Below are 21142 nucleotides of genomic sequence, written 5' to 3'. Positions count from 1 at the left end.
AAGCAACATGGCAATGTGTATTAAGAATTTTTAAAGAGTTTATATCCTTTTAGTCTGTAAATGCATTTCTAGAACATATTCTAAGGAGTGGTCAGGCATTAGTTTAAGTATTTATACAAAGATGTTTGCAATAGTAAAAACCTGGCAAAAATAATAGGAGAATTAATAAATGAATTATGGTATATCTGTACAATGGGATAATATATAGCCATTATGTTTAAAGACATATTAATATATGTTCACACAACAGAATAATATATAACAATGAAAATAATCAACTACACCCACATATAATGTGAGTGAATCTCACAAACATAATATTTTTTAGTGGAAGAGCAAGACACAAAAAGTACACAGATATGAGTGTATTTAATATGCATTTCATACACAAAAACAATCTCCGCTTTAAGAAGTCAGGGTAGCTTTGGGGGGCTGGATAAAGTAGCTGAAGGGGGCTTTGGGGGGAGATTCTAGGATTCTGTAATTTCTATTTCATAATCTAGAGGCTAATGACATTGTATGAGAAATCATTGAAATTAAAACGTGTACATTTCTGTATGTATGCTATTCATCAATAAAAAGGGTCTCAAAATTAATGACATGAAAAAATTTCCCCAATATTAAAAGTAAGAAGAAAATGAGGCTACAAAACTGTACATGAAACAGAGTCTCAGTTGCGTGAATAAAAGAACAGCATAGAAAAATTGCCCAAAGGAAACCGGCAGTTGGGGGCATAAGATGGGGTTGCGGAAGATCAGAGGAGCTGGTACAAAACAGGAAAAGAGCCCTATGGTATCTTTATAAGAGTCATTTATTACGAAAGCTTGGCTTGGAGAAGAGATGGTGATGGCCAGAGGCTGTGTGGAATAAAGGGAGAACTTGCTTAAATTCTGATGGAAAAGAGTCAATAGAGAGGGAAAGGTACAAGAAATATACTGAAAAAGAGCCAATTAATGCCTCTTTGCAGGCTGGTAATTTTATACATAGGAAGCAAACTCAGAAAAGGGGTAAAAAGGGCTTGACTGCGATAGGTACACAAAACAGTTCTTTTTCACAGAGCTTTGCAAATTATTAACATGTCAAGAAACTTGACAGTTTTCCTGTGTACATCCACTTGTATTCTTTCATGAAGACTTCAGATCATCATATTATCCAGATTAGGAAATTGTTACAAGAGTTTTAGCCAAATGATAATATCTCTCACTTCAGAAGACTTCAGGCCAAAATAAAGACCAGGTCAAGTATAATGACAGCAGATCTGGCAGCAAGTAGCATTTCTACCACATGTTAGCTCTGTGATTTGAGGCAAGTTACTTAACCTTGCTGTGTCTGAGTGGCTACATCTGAAAAATGATGAAGACAATAATAGGTTGATAAGAGGCTTAAATGAGATCATCCACATAAAATGCTGAGCCCAACATGGGGCAGAGAAGAAACCCTCAACAATTATGAATTGTTACCATCACTTATTTTTTTTAATCTGGGGGCAAAGTTTCTAAGATGTCTTCAAATTTAGAAACAGCAAAACAAAAACCAAGAACATAAGTAGGTAATGAAGCTGCCCCTAATTCACAGCAAATAATTTCAGCAAAGAATATGTTTTCTCTCAAATTTTTATTTAAAAAAATGTTAAATCTATAGAAAATTTGAAAGAATAGTACAATAAGCATCCTATATTATTCCCCTTCACCTATATTAACCAATTGTTAAATTTTCCTATATTTACTTTCTCTCTCTCTCTCTCTCTCTCTCTCTCATACAAACACACATATACAACCAGTATTGCAGAAGCCAAGACTTCAATTGGTTGGCTCGTTATGTAGAAGGGCATGCCCCATCTATCTGTCTTGTGTACAAAAAAAGTCAGCCTTTTTCAGAGAATCTAATTTATCACATAAGACCTAATTAATACTAAAGCTGCAATAATTGGGAGAACCAATGGAGGATTATGCACTGAGAGTAGGTAAGAAGATATTTTGGACAACTCCCCTTTGGGAAAGACAAAGGGCTCAGAGCTCTAGTCTTAGGTCTGTCAATATGGAGAAAGCAAAGACTTTCATAAACAGGCAAAGAAGCCTGACAGAGCTGGACCAGGCTAAGAGTTAGACATGTCACTGAATAAAGTCACTGGCAAAGGACTTTGAGAAACATCCCTGTGTGTGCATGGGCATTTTTCCCCTTAGCTATACTGAACAGAACATTTACAAATGCATCTCCACACCCTTTTTAGGCATCTAAATTATCATGCACATCTGATAGTTGAGCAGAAAATCCAAAGGACACTAAAGACTTTGTCTCCAAAAATTACACATCTGAAAATGCATTCTATAGATACTAGGTTGAACCATGTAAATTTTTTTCTAGATTAAAAAGTCAGTATGGGCAATTTCATGTATTCACATATATTTGTTCAAGTAGGAAATGTCATATGTATAAGGATATTCCCTGCAATACTGTTTACAAAAGTGGGAGTCTGGAAATAACCTAGTATCTACATATTATGTATAGATGCGTGTGCATTATATATACAATCTATGTAATATGTATATAATATTACACAACTGCCTCTGTATATATATGTATGGAAGATATACATTTAAATACATAATGGAATATTATGCAACTGTCAAAAGAAAAAGAATTAAGAGGCTCTCTGTCTATTGCCTTATAAATTTAAGATACATTGTTAAGTGAAAAATGTAAAATATTCAATATAGTAAACTATCTTTTGGGTAAAAGCAGGGAGGAGAGTAAAAAAATATGTTTGCATTTGCTTGTATACATATAAATTCTGGAAGAAAACACAAGAAGTTAATAGTTGTTTACTTTTGGGGAATTATATGAATTGTATAATGTAAGACAGATTTTGCAGTAGACTTTTCACTTCATCTCTCTTTATGTATTTTGAACCATTTGTATGTATTATCTAGTCAGAACAATTTAACTAAGACTGTCTGAGAAAAAAAAAATTAAGGTATTCCATGTTTAGATGGGGAACCAGAAATTGGAAGATGATTCTAGCTATGGTTTCTAGCAACAATGCAACATTAAGTTGTAATCATCTCAATGAAACCCATTTCTAGTGTTTGTATGGTAAACATTATAGATTTAACATATAAAAAATTGATGGTTTCCCATCAGAGAAGACAAAAATATCCAGTAGACCTTTTTTAAAAGAGCAACTTTTTATTTTGAGATAATTATAGATTCATTAGTTATGTATTACATAGTTGCATAAATAGTATTGAAAATTTCCATTTATCCTTCACCTCGCTTCCCCCCGCCCCGCCCCGCATTGTTACTATCCCTAACACCTGGCAACCAATCACTAATCTGTTCTCCATCTCTATAACTTTGTCATTGGAGAATATTGTAAAAGTGGAATCATATGGTATGTAATCTTTTCAGATTGGCTTTTAATTATTTTAACAATCTCAATCCCCATATTTCATTTTCCTATATGCTTTTTTTAAAGCCAGAGTTGTTGAGGGATAATTTACATTCTGTAATATTCATCCTTTTCAGTGTGTAGTTCTATGAATTTTTTACAGTTTTATTGTGGTATAATTAATGTATAACAGACTGCACATTTTCAAGTGTCAAACGATCAGTTTTGACATGTGTATACATTTGTGAAAGCATCATCACAATCAACCTAATGAATATATCCATCACTCCCAAAAATTTCCCCATGCTCCTTTGCAATCCATTTGTCCTACACCACATTCCCATTCACAAGCAACAACTCTGCTTTCCATCACTGGATTTTCTAGATTTTTATACAACGGGACTCATACAGCATGCAGTAAAAACCTTGGCGTGGAATGGCTGGGTCACACGGTAGGTCTCTCTTTAGCTTTTTAAAAACCTGTCGAACATCCAAAATGACTGTACCATTTCACCTTCCTACCAGCAATAATATATGCAAGTTCCCATTCCTCCACAACCTCCCAACATTTGGTAGGGTCAGTAATTGTGATCTTAGCCATTCCAGTGGATGTAGTGGCAGCTCACTGTGGTTTTAATTTACATTTCCCTAAGAACTGATGATGTTAAACATCTTTTCATGGGCTTATTTACCATTAATAGATCTATTCAAATCTTTTGCCCATTTTTAAAAATGAGGCTGTTTGCTTCTTATTATGCAGTTTTGAAAGTTCTTTGTATTCTGGATACAAGTCTTTTACGAGATAAGTTTAAATATTGTTTCCCAATCTGAGGCTTTTTTCATCTTCTTGACAATGCCTCTCTAAAAGAAAATTTACTTTGAAGAAGTCTAATTCATCAATATTTTCTCTTTTCTGGATCACGTTTTTTGTGTTATATCTGAAAAATATTTATCCAAATGTCACAAAGATTTCCACCTATGTTGTTACCAGTTTTATAGATTTTTATCTTATATTTAGGTCTGCTACCCAATTTGAATTATTTTTTCTAAATTGTGTGAGCTTTGTACAGCATTTTAGGGAACACCTACCCTTAGAGGCTGAGGAAGAGAGAAAAGCAGTCAGTGAAGAGAACAAGGAATGTACTGACACAGAGAAGCCAAAGGGTGAGGGCTGTAATTAGGAGAGGTGAGGCTGTGAAGGTGGGCATGGAACTTCACATGGAGACCAGTGGAAGCAAACACAGAGTAATGGTCACTGGACTTCAGCATGAGATCACCAGCTGCCTTTGAGACACAAGTTTCAATATGAAACAGACAGAAGCCAGACTAAATGGGACCAAAATAAAGCATGGATGGCAAAGATAGAAAGTATTCAAATCACTCCTAAAAATTTCATTCATGCAAATAAAAAAAAAAAAAAACAACAACACATAAGACACTGAACACAGAGTCTCTTGACTATGAAGGAGAACCAGGTGAAAAGAACAAGAGAAAGGAGATCATCGGTGAAGCAAAGTTTGGGATGAAGTAAGATGAGAACGTGTCAAGAACACAGTCTACCTTTTGCATGGAGGCAACAGAAGGAGAGAAGGAAATGGATAAAGACAGGGATACTTCAAGATGGTAGGCCAGGGAAGCTCAGGGGCCTTGCTTAGCCCTCCTGGCAAAGTAGGGGAGGAGGTTTTCTGTGCAGACTGAAAAGTGGGGGCTGGGCAGGGACTTGAGGAGGGTGAAAGGGTTTGGAATTGGTGTTGTGGGGGAAGTGGTGTGTCGGGGGTCCAACAGAGATAAATAATGCGATTCTTAAGAGCTCTAATAACACTCAATGTTTGTCAAATTTAATGTCTGCTGCATTCTCTCCTTGCTGCCAAGAGTTCCTCCCCATTCCCACCCCTCCAAAAAAGATACAGATGGGCCAACTGGTTCCATAACTACACCATAGGACTTTACTGCCCCACAACTGTCTTTCTCTCTCTCTCCCCTTCTTTCTTTCCTAAGACTCATAACCTGTTTGGAATGTAGAGCACATACTGCATTTCCACCTTATACATGGAGAAACAGAGGCTGGAAAGGACTTCCCCAAAACGCTCGGCTAGCTGGGACTTAAATTCAGATCTTTTGATTTTAATTCCAGTGATCAGAATTTTCAGTAATTTCTTCATTACAACACACTGCTCCCATCAATGCTCTCCGTTGCCATTCTTACTTTAAAACTTGGCCTCAGAGAATTTCTTTATTGTTATTCTACTTTTCCAATCCACCCCACACTCTTCTTGATTCACCTAACTGAACTCAACTTTGCCCAGGCTCTGTAGATGCAGGAGTCTGAAGAAGAGTTTGGTGCACGTGAGGGCTCGATTTACAAACAGAAAAGCCAACTATCAAGCTGCAGCCACGGTTTGACATTTAGAATAAACTCAGGTCTGACTCTGAGTTTTCTTAGGGCTTCTGGTGAGGAAAGACATAAGGAATCAAGCGAGAATGGCCACCAAAGAGTAGCGAAGGGATAGTTGGGATTCTTCTCAAAAACAGCCAGTGTAGAGTCCTCCTCTGAGAATTGCCAGGATAAGGGCTTGAAGACTGGAAACAGCTTACAACTTATGGGCTGGAACTCCCTGCCCACTCAGCTCCCTTCCTATGGCTTTCCAGAATCCTCTCAGACATAAAACCCGAGTCTTCCATACACAGTCATTACTATACGATAAACTCTTAGAGCAAACCTGAACCTTCTATTTTGCCTAGGGTGAAAATTTTGTTTTTTAATGTGTTGAGCAATCCATATAAAAACTTATGATCGATGAACGTCTAGTATGAATCTCGGTTATTTATGAGCACCATAGTTTTTTTTTTTTTTTTTTTTTTTAATTCAGCTTCCTCTGACCTTGTAACAGTTATTTTGCTACTGTAGACTATGATGCAAATTAAGGCATTTCTATTCTTATTTCAAAGTCTGCTGCATAAAATAAGTATATGCTTTTCAAAGCCAATTGACAGCCTAATGTTCCACATTTAACTACAACAAATCAACACTTCACCAGATTACTTCATTCTCATTTCACTAATTCAGTTAAAAATTTATCAAGAAAACTGTGATTTTCATCTCATAGTTTCTCATCATCAAAAACAGTTAATTCTCATGTTCAACTTGTATACAAAGTGAATCTAAAAAGCAGCCTCAAAACACTCTCTACAAAAGTAGATCGCTAACCTTCATAATGCACTAAAGTCAACGTAAACATAATTGTGCAGTTCCTGATTTTAAACGTTATTTGGAAAGCAGATCTCTCACAAGCCAAATCATCTTAAAACCCCTACTTTTTAGTTTGAAACTGTCACAAAAGCAAACAATTTTTCTGTCGTAGGGTATCTTATATCTGTTAGAGCTAAGTGATACTGTGAAATAGTAAAATCTTGTAGAGAAGAATTGTAGTGATATTTCTGCTTTTTAAGGATTAAAGAAAAATGAATAAACTTAAGGTGAATGCTCCCCCTTTTTCAAGGCTTCTTCTGTTATATTTAATCCACTTTCACACAGTTTTTCTTAATTACACTACAGCTGTCTGGTAAGGCACAACTGACCACTTCCATCATGAAAACAAACTGTACCCCACCATCCAAAGTTCTCGATTAAAAAGCAAATGTTTTTGTGAGCCCAGAGAAAACGGGCACAGCTGCTCCATTTCACGAGGCGGGCACCTCTACTCCATTCAGCTGTGAAGAATGGCAATGACTGTAAATTGTTCTTCCTGATCGGTTCCACAATAAAAACAAACCACACTACTTTCAATTTTTCAAAGCCAATTTTTTTTAAGCCTCCAGTACACTGGAAACAAGAGTTGTGTTCTTCTGATTCATGGCCTTTGATTTCTGCATAAACGTCCCTGTATGCATGTAAAAACAGGTCCCTGCAGGATACTCACAGAGACTGTATATATTAACTTACCAGATGTACCAGAAGATAGAAACGCCATCAGCCTACCTTTTAAAGCGAGATACTATTGAACAGTTTAAACTGCCTGTGACTAAAGCATGGCTGTAAAGAACACACCGTGCGCGGAGGGACACTAGGTAGTTCATGAGAAACTGCGGCATGCTTACAGAAAGGGCAGCAAATGGGTTTGAACTTGCCTTTTGATGCTCTCCGTCAAAATCCATCCTGTGGAATTAAGGTCAGGTCACACACATCTGCATTTGCAAGTAGAACACTTGGACTCTGATAATAGCTAAAATTATTGACATTGTTTTGTTAAGAAACTTCTAAATGTTCCTGACTTACCCACAGCATTCAAACAGTATCTAGGATTTAAAGTTGAGGTCTCCAGAGTCTATTCCCGAACAAACACCAACTTAAAAATAGTTGAGCATGCCTCCTCTATATTTATATCAATAATTGACTTATTTGCAAATAATTGACTTATTTGCAAATAATTGACTTATTTGCAAATAATTGACTTATTTGCAAACATGGAGCACTGAACTGATCTCTAATGAATGTTCGAAAACACACAAAAATTGGCAGGTTTTTTTTTTTTTCAACGTTTATTTATTTTTGGGACAGAGAGAGACACAGCATGAACGGGGGCAGAGAGAGAGGGAGACACAGTATCGGAAACAGGCTCCAGGCTCTGAACCATCAGCCCAGAGCCCGACGCGGGGCTCGAACTCACGGACCGCGAGATCGTGACCTGGCTGAAGTCGGACGCTTAACCGACTGCGCCACCCAGGCGCCCCAACAGGTTTTTTTTTTTACGTTTATTCATTTATTATTTCAGAGAGAGAGGGAGCGAGAGAGCGCACAAACAGGGGAGGGGCTGAGAGAGAAACGGAGACACACAATCAACAGAATCTGAAGCAGGCTCTAGGCTCTGAGCTGTCAGCACTGAGGACGATGGGGGAGCTCAAACTCACTTAACTGTGAGATCATGACCTGAACCGAAGTTGGACGCTTAACCGGCTGAGCCACCCAGGAGCCTCAGTTTTTTCTTAGGGTGAGATAGAAATAATTTGTAAATGGAAGTTTTATGACTTTCTTTGCACACCTCCAGGGGGCCCTCTTGCACAGCTCCTGAGGCACTGCCCACCTCCTACCACCTCCCATGGAGGCCCAAAGTGGGATCCGGCTAATATGAGGCCAACTTAAGTTGTTAGTGGCTTTTGGATGAATTCTTGGATTGCTATAAATTTCTACCCCTGCCCCGAAAAAGATGTTTTGCACAAACATAAGGATATAATCTAGTTTATAACAGTGTTTAATTTTGACTCATGACTGGAGTGTTGCAGTGGAATGTAAATGTGACCAGACATCATGGAGATAAAAACAAAAATGTTCAGATTTGCGAATTTCCACTATGGTGGCAAAACCGCTGGCATGAAGCTACCAACGATTTCTCTCTAACAAGTCAGCCATCAAGATCGCCTACATCAATAAACAAGTTGCTATTGAAAATAAAATCCTGTGGCTGCTGCAGTGATTGTTCCCTAAGCACACTAGTCACCCAACTTTTCCATGTGTCTCCTACTGACATCCCAAACTATCTGATTAACAAATGCATTCTTTCCAGAAACCCTAGCAACATGTGATTTCAGGCAAAGGAACTTCTTCCCAAGTGTTGACTCTGTTTTCAGCGGGTTCTATCAATAATGGCATATATTAGATATTGATTGAGTCTACACAATTTTAATAAGGAAATACTTATCAGCCTTTTCTTCAAGGAGCTAAAACAAATCTAACAAAAATTACGCAAGGCACCCATGCATGCATGTGGGCACGCGTGCACGCATGCGCGCGCACACACACACACACACACACACACACACCCCACTCTTTATCCTTCTTTCTCTCTGGCTATTTGTTCTCTGTTTCCTTCATAGGTTCCTCTAATTCTACCTCCTCTGTTATTCCCCAAGGCCATTTTCTTCTTACTCCATCACTTGGAGATCTCACCCAACACTATACCTCAAGATATACCAGTATGTCTTTTGACTACCAATGTTGTTTCTAAAGAACCAACATTTTTCTTGAGCTACAGATCATACTTCCAATTGCCTACTCAATTTCTCCAACTGGATGCCCTAAGGGCAGTTCACCCCAACACTTCCAAAAGGGAACACACTGTCTTCTCCCTAAAACTTGCTCCTCCTTCTGTATTCACTCCCTCAATTCTGGGGGTCATCAGGGATTTCTCCATCTCCTTCTAATCTCCTATCCATTTGAAGTCTGATCAGTTCTACCTCCTGTATACCTCTCAGATTTGTCAGCTCCTTCCCACAGTCACCACTTTATCTTCAACACCCTCGTAGCTGATCTTTCCCTCAAATTTCTGCTTTCCTTCACTTCCTCCTCCACCTCATGGCCAGGTAATCTTTCTAAATCCTCAGACCACCTTCCTTGCTTAAGTAAGAAGAAACACAGGACATCTTGAGAAAAAAAGAAAAGTCAAAGAATGCAGTTTCAAGGCTAGGAGAGATCTGAGAATGTTAAGGAGCTAAAAGGAAAGAGCCTGTAATAAGGAAGAAATAAGAGCACAGATGATCAACACAGGAAGGTCCCACAGCCCAAAGCAAGCTCAAGAGCACTGGAGAAGGAGTCGGTGCTGAAAAAAGTGAACACATACTTACTTCCCTCTGAGGCAGAAAGACTGTAAGGATGGCGGGAGGTAAAGGGAAGTCTGGATGTGGAGGGGAGGCAGACTGAGGCAGCACATGCCAGATCCTACCTATTTCCTCAGAAAAATGACAAGGGCAATTAGTCATTACTTTAAAAGCGGGGGGGAGGGGTCATGAGAGCTGAGGTTCCTGAGAAAAGTTGCTGCAGTTTAGAATACTCACTATGGTAATTAAAAAATGCAGCTCATTAGAAACAGGTTGGAAAAAATTTTTTTTTAAAAAGAGAAGAGGGGCGCCCAGGTGGCTCAGTCAGTTAAGCGCTTGCCTTTGGCTCAGGTCATGATCTCACGGTTCATGGGTTGGAGCCCTGTGTTGGGCTCTGTGCTGACAGCTCAGAGCCGGGAGCTGGCTCCCGATTCTGTGTCTCCCTTTCTCTCTTTGCCCCTCCCCCGCTCATGCTCTCTGTCTCTCAAAAATGAATAGATTTTAAGAAAAAAAAAATTTTTTTTAAAGAGAAGAGAGTCCTCCTGAGCTCTGAGCTAAGGGTAGAAATCAAAAATCTGTACCAGAGTCAACCAGCACATTAAGAGGAACGCTGGTTGAAAAGGTGGTGGGCAGGAGACCAGGGGAAAGTATGTTTACTGTGCTGATGGGTTTTAAGTCCCCAACAGCTCTCAATACTCACTTTCATCCATGTAGCTCTGTTTCCCCAAGGCCTGTGGCGACTTCTTTCCTCTTTTCTCCTGGACCCTGTGTTCCGACCACCATGACCATGCTATACCATTTCTAGAACATGCTGTGCTGTCAGACTCTGTCTTAGGACATGCTGCTTCTTCCATATATATGTGCTTCCCTCTGTCCCTCTCCACCTCCCTCCATTCTTTATGGAAACAAAAAAGAACGGTCCAAAATAAATTTGATTGCCCAAGGTCAGCAGGCCACCAAGACAACTACCTGGGTACAGAGTACACACTCTACAAGCATTTGATGAGGGAAGACATCATATGATTTGTAGGGAAAACCGTCCGGTGAGTGAGACAGGTTTTCTGAGGCATGTGAAGAGAAGAGAGTAAGTATCTTCGAGTCCTCTGGCCTTCCACAGTACGGAATAAACTTGTATATTATTTCTGAGGTTCTTGTTTTGATGACTCAATTTAGAACTTAAAATATGATAAAGTTCACTATATCTTAATAAGCAGACACATTATTTTTTTTGAGATTTTTTTTTGCATAAGTTAACGCCATTGAAGTCTCCCTAATTGACAGAAGAAGATTTATGCAGTTTTCACTGAGGGTCCTATCTCTAGAACTACTCCCTTACCATGTTACCCTCAAAGACAAATGAGTATTTGTGCAAACTGCAGACATGCAAAAGCTAAATTTCTGGACAGATGAACAAAAGGGGACATCTGGTCTTGGTGCTTCTGCTCTTTTCTAAATTCAGAGTTCTAAAATTTCTAATGCACTGGTCCTTTCATTTCTATCCATTATCTCTCCTCCCTTTAATCATCCCTATCTAGTGCCACAGAGATGGACGAGTATTATTTACTCGCTCATTCACTAATTCAGTAAATATTTACCGACCTACCTAATGCATTATAGACAGCAGGGAAAATGCAAACATGAGTGAGAGAAGAAGGGGAAGGACAAATTCATGTACCAACTATTAAATACAATAAAGTGAGTGTTATAATATAGATGTGTCTTCATTCAGCAAATATCAAACCCCTAGTATATATCTGGCAGGATCTTAAGCCTCAGGATTGAGCAGTGTAACTAACAAGAAACACACACACACACACACACACACACAAAACCTTGGCCTCAAGGAGTGTAATTAGTTAACAACACAGCAAAGTCAAGCAGATGCACTGAAGGCAGCAAATCCTCAAGACTGGGAGGAGGGCACAGGCCCTGTCACAGAAGCTGCCATCAGCTGACCTGGGAGGAGGAGCAGAAACACTAGGCAGGAGAGGAGGCCAGGAGCCAAACAACACAGGCGCGTTCAGTACGGTGTAGAGTCACAACAGCAGAAATACTTGCTCCAGCAGGAAACCCAAAGGGATGAAAAGTAACCCAAAATATTGCAGTGGGCTGAACATGAGGTCAGCAAAACTGTGCTCCTCTTTATGGGAAAACAAGGACTGCTTTTCTATCTCCACTGCTCTCCAGAGGCACAGAGAAATAAAATTTTGTGTGCAATGAATTTGACTAAATTTTCGTTTTAAAATGTGATAAATCTGCCAGGGTACTAGGTATAAAAAAAACACACATTTAATAACAAATAAGCAAGCAAAACCATAAAGAACCAAAACAAATGAACTTCCAAATTACTACCTGCTGGACTTAGAATTTGAAAAAAACCTTTGTAAGATAAGAGAGTTATGAACATGGAAAAAAACCCTAATTAAAAAGCCAGTAGGTTCACTTTCAGAGTAAGGTGTGTATGTTACACAAGTCAATATTTACATATCTGAGAGAAAGCAAATTACTAGGACACAAAAAAGCAAGAAGGGTAATGAGAAAGCATATATTTAAGTGTGAGAAGTGTAGAGCACAGAGGCGGAGAACCAGACTGCCTGGGATCTCATCTCAGCCTTGCCTCCTGCTAGCTTTGTAACCTTAGGCAAGTTACTTACTCTGAGCTCCATGTATGTAATACAGAGGTATAATAATAGTATCTACCTCAAAGCATTATTTTGAGGATTAGACTAGTCAATTTATGTAAAGCTCTTAAAATAGTACTTGGCACCGAAGTATAAACTGTTATTATTGGGGGGGGGGGGGTAATTGTTATTATGATCTGGAGCAGAGTACTTTACTGTAGAATTCATATTAGCCCCTGATGATCTCCTGGAAAATTGTTTATCCTCTTACAAAACTTGGTGAAAATGCTGCTTTATTAATGAAATAATGCCAGCTACTAATACCCTGAAGTTGAAATCTAAAATAAACGTGCTTAACAATGCACACTATTTAATCCTACTTTTGGTTACCAGCTTAATTTCTTGGAATGCTCGCTATTCACGATAAATAGTCACCGCCATCTCTGAAGCAATACACTCATGCCATCATTTTAAAGGGAGCAGACTTTAAAAGACAGAACTTGAAAGAGTCGCCTAGATTTCATCAGACAAGAGGTTCCATGAAAGCCGAATAGGCAAGAGTGCTTACAAAATCCACCAAAATATAAACTGCACCAGACTCTGAGTTTCCATGAGGGCAGGGACTTCTGTGGCCCTCATCAACATACCAGCAACATCTAGACCCGTACAGAACATGGCAAGATCATAATATTTTCTAATAAGTGAACAATAGGGCTTCAAATGAACTGTCCAAATCTTAAATAAATGATCCATTACACATCTGTAGGAAATTACATATATATTTAAATGATTAAAAAGGAGTTTTAGGTAAGTTTTTAAACAATCGCACCTTTGAGCTTTAAAGGAGTGCTGAGTTTATCCTTAACGCTAACCAGCTCACAATGGAAGAAGGGGGGAAAGAAAAATTAAGCACCTTGGAGTTCTTCTAGATTGCCTAAAGAGGGTTGTATGTTTTTACACCAAAGTAGCACCTGCACCATTTAGAAGAATAAATTCAACAAGAAGTGGTTATGAATCTATAAATTATAAGGCTTTGGGGGTTCCTTTATTATGTGAGTAACAGCACGCGTTCTTCTGGGTCTGCAGCTGCTGTACTACTTCTAAACTGCATGAGGACTTATTTTACTCACAACAAAGTTTGAAACCTGAGGCAGTATCAGTTTATTCATCAGATGAACTTTAATGCTATACAGTAAAAGTTTTACTTCCTAATATAAATTGTTGGCCTGCAGATACAAGTAACAAATAATAGGTCGCTGGGTTTGCCTGCGATAAGCAAGAACTTGTAGTAAAATATATTTTTAAAAATTGAGTTTAACTACATATATACCCGGGAAGAAAAAAAAAAAGACAAGTAAATTTTTTTGCTTCTTGGCAAGGTTGCTCTAGAATAATCTGATGCCATGGCACAATCACAATTTTATTAAGATGAGAAAATTGCTACAATTCAGTTTTAAGTGCCATGTTTGGATCCTAACAAAAGAGCCTGTGCCAAACAAATGACCAGAAGGGCAATTCTGATTAAAACTATTATTTTACTACAAAAATGAGTTGTGACTGAGAAGAACTGTTCTACCATTTATATATAATAATTTTATGTGTAGACACATACATACACACACACACACACACACACACACACACACACACACACAATACTTTCTTGGCTACAAATTTAATAAGTGTTCAGAAAAATATCCCAAAGACACTAAATCGGGGCAAGAGAATTATTTCCAAGATTTTGGGTAGGACCATATTTTATTTCTAAAACTTCAGATAGATATCTATGCCTATTAAATGAGCCTGTAAGAACCTCAGGTCTCCCTCCAGCTACCAGCCCTCCTCCCTCCTGTCTTGAATAGTTCAAGTCACCATTCCCCAACTCTACAGTAAATTCCTATCAACCTTCTTTCAGTTCTACAAGCACACTGGGCTCTCAGTACACAACACCAAGGTCAGCCCCAACTTCCCTCGTCCTACAGTTCCTGCTTGCTCATCTACTAGGGTAAGTGCCCCTAAGTACACAACACCTCTGGACCTGCCACTTTATTAACTGTTTAATGATTGCTCTCCCCGGCTGATTGAAAGTCATGTGGCCAATGATCTTACGTGTCTTGCTTACCGTAGTGTATCCCCACTCCCTGGCACAGTGCCTAGTGTAGAGCCGGAAGCTCAGTGAATATTTATTGAATGTATGAAAGACTTCTCGGTTGCTCAGCCAAAATTATTGCCCATAACCAGAATGTAAACTTTCAAGGCCAGAGACTACCTAATACTTGGTGCAGGCCTGGCTCTACCCCTGGCATAGAGATGGAACTCAAGAAATGACTGATAGTTCAATAAAAGGTAACAATTCAATGACCTAAACAATTTTTGATTTTAAAAAGTAACTTTTAGGGCTTTAATATTAAGCTAAAAATATTATTAAATTTGCTTAATGTATCTAATTTCTGTTTTTGAGCTTAAAAAAGAAAATATCAAAACCATTTTAATCTAAGTTAGAAGTTTCGTAAGTCACTAGTAGTTTGAGACAATGGTATTGCTTTATTAAATATCATCATCATCATCATCATCATCATCAAGCACTGTTGCAAGAAACAGAAGGAATATTTTGAGAGAAAGATCTCAAGACCCGATTAAGAATTTGGCTACCAGAAGAAAGGGACAGAAAAGAAGGGACATAAAAGGCAAAGTGGTGAAAGATAGGATATAGTGAGGGTTAGGAGTTCAGCCTTTTGATCAGTGAGATGCTGTCCTCACCAGCATAGGTGGAAAGCTGTGGATTGGTTAGATTGGGAATGGGAAGACTGAGAACAGAGCCTCAATAAACTGAGTATTTAAATTTAAGAAGCCAATAAAACATCTGATTTGGGGCGCCTGGGTGGCGCAGTCGGTTAAGCGTCCGACTTCAGCCAGGTCACGATCTCGCGGTCCGTGAGTTCGAGCCCCGCGTCGGGCTCTGGGCTGATGGCTCAGAGCCTGGAGCCTGTTTCCGATTCTGTGTCTCCCTCTCTCTCTGCCCCTCCCCCGTTCATGCTCTGTCTCTCTCTGTCCCAAAAATAAATAAACGTTGAAAAAAAAAAATTAAAAAAAAAAAAAACATCTGATTTGACGTAGTGATAATAAGAAAAGTAGTGATAATAAGAATTACAGCAAAGATGGGTCAGCACTAGCAAACAGTGACAGGTGGAGACAAATATGATCAGTGCTGAGACAAAATAGCAGGTGTATACAGGGAAGGAAGTGCTCTGAAAGCAGAGGGCCAATTGCAGAGGTAAGAAGGTAAGCCAGTCAAAGAAATTCTAGAAGCCAAGATCAAAAAAGGTGCTAAGAGAAAGGGCAGGGTACCCTGGCAAAGACATCTAAATGGTCCTAGACTATAAACACTGAACCAAAGATTGTCAACAATTAGGCAGAGTAATCTGAACAGTATAGACAACAGTAGAAATACTACCTCATTGCTAGAACATGCTGTTTCTAATCAATTCTGGCACTGTTACTTAGTGAAGTTCTTCATGAACTCCAAACTTACTTCAAGAGACCCAGCTCCCATCACTGCCCTATGATGCTCTTTTGTAATCTACACAATTGGCCTAGATGTTGAGAATTGCCTATAAAAGTGTTCACACTAATCCCAGCTTCTATGGTCTCAATTTAATCTCAACAATTTTGTCTTTCAACAAGTTGCTTATATCCATCATGTAACTTCATATTGTTTTATTACTTAAACAAAAGGTAAGACCTTTTATTTTTAAAACCTTTTTTTTTTTTTTTTTTTGAGGTCAATTCTTCCCTATTCCAAACACTGTACTTTCTGTTTTCCAAATGACTCACAACATCAGTGGCTACTGTTTCTGGAAGTTTGGATGTTAGTATAGGACAAATGTGTTCTTGACACTGTCAGTTTGTAAGAGATTTCTGCTTCCTTTCTTTTTACTGTAATGAGTTTGCAAGATGGCTCCCCAAGTGGCAACAGGTCTTTGTGCCTGCCATATCCCATTGCAACCTTATACCTGCTTTGCTGTCTGATAGCACGTTGGCTCCCTTTCAGCATTACTAAGCATTTTCTCCCATTGAATATCTCTTTCAGATTACTTGCCCTTAGATGTATTATCTTACTGTTTCCTGTGATACTTTCAAATCTTTTTAAGCATCTTTGAGGTACTTCTCTTATTTCGCTATTTGAGATACTTCCCAATTTACTATCACCTATAAAACTGGTGGGCATATTGTTCGTCTCCGATTTTAGGTTTTTAAGGAAGATGCCAAGGAAAACTAGGGGATATGCCTCCATGAAGCTACATTTTTCATCGTCAGAAGAATGAATTTAAATAAAAGTTGCAAGCCATCACGTTGTCAGTAAAGCTGCACTGTTTACTTAGGACACAAATCGTACGCTCCGTTTTGTGACTAGCTTTAAACAAAAGTTAAAATGATTCTTCAGCGGCTTGTATTTCGTTTAATATGTATACTTGGTTCATTTTCACTCATTCTTTTCTGCGGGATTGAGTTAATGTAGAAGAAAGGACTCTTTTTAAAAAGCAAAAGTAACTTTTTGTTTAAATTTCAAACCTTAAGTACATTTAACATTTTTAAATTCACATGGCTTTGGTTCTCCAGTAATTGTAAAACTGTCATTGGTTTTACTTAACTCTAAGGCACCTTAACTAAACAGCAATAACCCATTCAAGTATTTTACATTCTACCTCACTGTATTTATGAGAGTTACATTTTTTCCTACTGTGCTGTTTGTAATTTTCTTTTGCCTGTACTCAAAACATATTTTAAAATATAATTTGGCTAGGGAATTTCAGGGTATTTATTTCCTAAATACTGGGCTCACATAAACATAAGACCGGTTTTATATCCTTGCTTATTTAATATCACTCTAGTTTTCTCTAATTTCTTTGGATAGTACCAACTTAAAAGCAACTTAATCAAATAAAATTTCTAAGAATCAAGTCGATGTTATTCAATGTATTTTTAGTTAAATTCTGTTAAATCTTAATTTTCAGAGTATGTTTCTGACTTCAGAATCTTTCAAGGAAACACATTCTAATCCAACTCAGGTAAGTTACGAGTTAAATGTGTACAATTCAGAAAAGAAATATGGCAAGTCACGTATGTGGCTCAGTCTTAGAGTGATGTTTACACAGGGGGTCCTGGCTCTGTCTGCACTATATTATGACCCTTGTCATCGCCTGCCCTGGAGCAGTTACATATGTGTCTACTTCTCCCATTAAGCCAGTCTCTCCTGAAGGGCAGAAGCAATCTGAAACCTTTGTATCTTCAGTGAAGCCTCCCACAGCACTTTGCACAAAGCAGACACACAACACATGTTTGCAAAGCTGTGTCAGAAGAGCAAAGTTCTTGGATCTCCCTTGACATACAAGCCCCATGAAAAATGAAAGCAAAAGTAACCTAGGTGAATGGGTTGGGGGGCAGGTGCAGGTGGTAGGGTTAAGAATGTTAATAAGCAACCTCAAATGAAAATATTTAAATGTGATCTTGCTTATTAACTTATCACTAATCTACTTGTACAAAAGTCGAGATTTAAAAAAAAAAAAAAAAAGAAAAAAGAAAGGTAAGTTTTCATCCTTCCCAAATTAGAAGACAGGGAAGCTTCATTATTTGGTTTGAAAGTATTTTCTGAATTATACATGCCCATATGACACAGCCAATATTAAGAATTTGTTCTCCTGGTGTTGCCACTACTGAACAATGACGAACAGATCAACAGTACAGGAATTCCCCAACAAAGAGTGACCCATTGTGTAGAAAACAGATCCTAAAACAAGGAACTGTATTTAGTGTATGTTCCTACTTTCTGAATTCTGGCACACCCTTAGTCCCTAGCACCAAAGAGTCAGTCTCTCAGTAAACCTGAAACTAATCTTTCAAAGGCAATGTAATTCAACAAACATTTATCGTGCATCCACTGTATGCAAAGGCAGTAAGAATGAAAATCTGAGGGAAAAAAGGGCCTGCAAAAGAGACTGAGAAGCAATGATCAGGAAAGAAGGAAAAGATACAGGGGAGAGAGGGGGTGAACGGAACCCAAAAGAGCGAGGTGATTGGTAACCATTCTCAGATGTCACAAAGGGTGGAAAGCTGAGACTCCAGAAGAAAAGACAGAATTCTGTGTAAATGCAAAATACTGGGATCAATGAACAAAATGAAGAACTTGTGGAATCTTCCATGTTTAGAATAATTGTTTTATGAACCTATTCCCCAAGAATAAGTTCCAGTTATACTAATGTTACTACCAATTTCCCTACCATTCAGGGTTGCAATTTCTTCCTTTTCCCTCTGATAACTAATGTGACCAGTTACCACGTCCTATCACTCATACCCACATGATTACGGTTGCAGATATGGTAGTATAGGTTGTGTACTGCACAAGAGTGCCACATCTACAGGGAGGAGTGTTCACATTACAGATGCATAGGTTTAATTTTCCAGTAGATGGCAGTCAAGTGTCTTATTGTAATTAAGTAAATATATTACAACAATTTTCTAACAGATGGAAGTAAAATGTCTTAAAGACAGGGCATCTTTTTAATTCCCAGAATGCACTGAGCGGGTCAGTGGTAGCTCTGTTCACAATGCTTCCCACCTGTATTCTAGTATTCATTCTGGCTCCAGCCATGACAGATCCGACTCCTATGACATCTTTCAATGGCTTCCACCCTGATCCCTTAATTTCTCCACACCTGAGTCTATCCCATAAGTATCTGAAGAGTTTCCCAAAGAAAAGTTCCACTAGTATAACGTTGCTTTCCCAGAAGCCTTCAGTGGCTCTATGTCATAGTCTCTTCAACCTCATGCTCAAGGCCCTTCATACTATGTCCTTAATCTTCCTTTCCAGTCTAGTCATTCACTACTAACCAAGAGACACCCTACTCCCAGTCACAACTAATTACTGTCTGCCTTCCGTATATTCTGTCCTTTCCTATTTTGCTATCTTTGTCCATGCCATTTCCTCTGCCTGGAATTTTCTCCAAACCCTGTCTTCCTGCTAGAAGTTCTAAATTACATTCAGTAGTATATTTTGGGAAGAGGTTTTGGATGACTAAATACTGTCTTCAGCAAGCATCAAAACAAACCAAACAAAAGCAAAAAAGAAAGTATTCCCCTCCTCGGTTTTTGCAGGTATTCCTGTGAAGTATTGGTACATAACAAACTACTCCAAACTTAGCACTTAAAACAAGGACAATTTCTATCATACCTCACAAATCTGTGGGCCTGAAATTTGGAAAGAGCTGAGCACTTCTGTTCTCTGTAGTAGTGCGAATGGTCTCTCAGATATTGGTAGTCAGCTGGCAGATGGGCTATCTGGAGGGTCCCCACTTCTCCTGCTTGTCACAGACCTACAAGGTCTTCATTCTTTAGGGCCCAGCTGAAATTCCCCTTCTCCCAAGAATGCTTTCCACACCCTTGAGTCAGGTTTAATCTCTCATTGCTTCAGATTTTCTAGTACCCCTTTCTTTGTTATAGGACTTACACTAGGTTTTCATTTATGTAAGAAGAAGAGAGAAAAAGGCCAAGGGAATAGTAGAATGCTTTGGTCATATGAATTCTCATTCAAGTTTAAAGAGGAAACAAAATATTCAATGTGACTCGAACTCTGGAGGAATCAAGTACAGGGACTGATCTACGTGTAGACAACATATTTTACGTAAGTGTAGAGTCATGTTTACTCTAAATTATTAGCTTTTGTAATTACTCTGGATTCCAGGAAAGAAACAAAACTGGGTAGAAAAATTGAGTGTCTTGTGTCATCATGCTTAATGATAATTTCTAATATTGCATATATTTTGTCCTCAAGAATGTTCAAAATGGAACTTTCCCTTCCATCAGTAAAATTTATATCCTACAGAAAATACTGCAGAGACACACTAATGGGACTGGGAAATTATACTAATTAAAATCCAATGATTCAAACTATCCAGTTTAAATAACCCATATAAAAAGTGTAATTTTGAGCTAGAAAAGACAGAAAAGATGTAGTTCAGACTTATTTTGATGGCGAAAATAATGAGGCCCACAAAATGTGACCAGACTAAAAAGAATTCACTCCCTGTAGAAAAACAAACAAAACAAAACCTAAGCTACATAGATCTGTGAAGTAAAACATGTGTGGAAACACTGATGGCAACATGGTCTGTAAGAGAGAGAGTGTGTAAATGTCTACTGCCACGAGAAGGGATAAATAAACTATGCTATCTTCATGCACAGAAATACCTTACAACAGCTTAAATGACTGAGAGTTACCATCAACATAGAGGAATTTGACAAACACAACACTATGTAAAGAAAGCAAATTGCAGCAGAAGGCAACAAAAATGACAGCACTTATATAAACTTTTAAAATTAGGAAAACAATACTATATACAGTTTGGAATTATACATAGTATGCGGTATAAGAAAATGGCATGTGGATGAGTGGCTACCTCTCTAGGGGTTGAAGGTGTATACAAGCAGCTTCTGTGGTATCCCTCCATAATGTTGTTCCTGAACCTAGTGGCAGGGACATGGATGC

The 21142-nt window shown here is 38.4% G+C and overlaps 1 protein-coding gene and 1 long non-coding RNA gene across 4 annotated transcripts in view; one reads left to right on the top strand and one right to left on the bottom strand.

Annotated features, from left to right (window-relative positions):
• Positions 1-21142, bottom strand: part of UMAD1 (UBAP1-MVB12-associated (UMA) domain containing 1) — a 221073-nt gene that overhangs the window by 95645 nt on the left and 104286 nt on the right. The window lies entirely within an intron of this gene.
• LOC123606479 overlaps positions 1-21142 on the top strand; it is a 62187-nt gene that overhangs the window by 40355 nt on the left and 690 nt on the right. For 2 of the 3 annotated variants that reach the window (XR_006716307.1, XR_006716308.1), the window contains exons 3-4: positions 14516-14605; positions 16850-20240. This is a non-coding gene — a long non-coding RNA (uncharacterized LOC123606479). The remainder of the gene's footprint in view (positions 1-14515; positions 14606-16849; positions 20241-21142) is intronic. The other variant, XR_006716309.1, reaches the window with a different exon arrangement.

Source organism: Leopardus geoffroyi, chromosome A2, assembly GCF_018350155.1.
Source record: "Leopardus geoffroyi isolate Oge1 chromosome A2, O.geoffroyi_Oge1_pat1.0, whole genome shotgun sequence".
NCBI lineage: Eukaryota > Metazoa > Chordata > Mammalia > Carnivora > Felidae > Leopardus > Leopardus geoffroyi.
The sequence above is the reverse complement of the archived record's forward strand: the minus strand, read 5'-3'. Positions and strand labels throughout refer to the sequence as shown.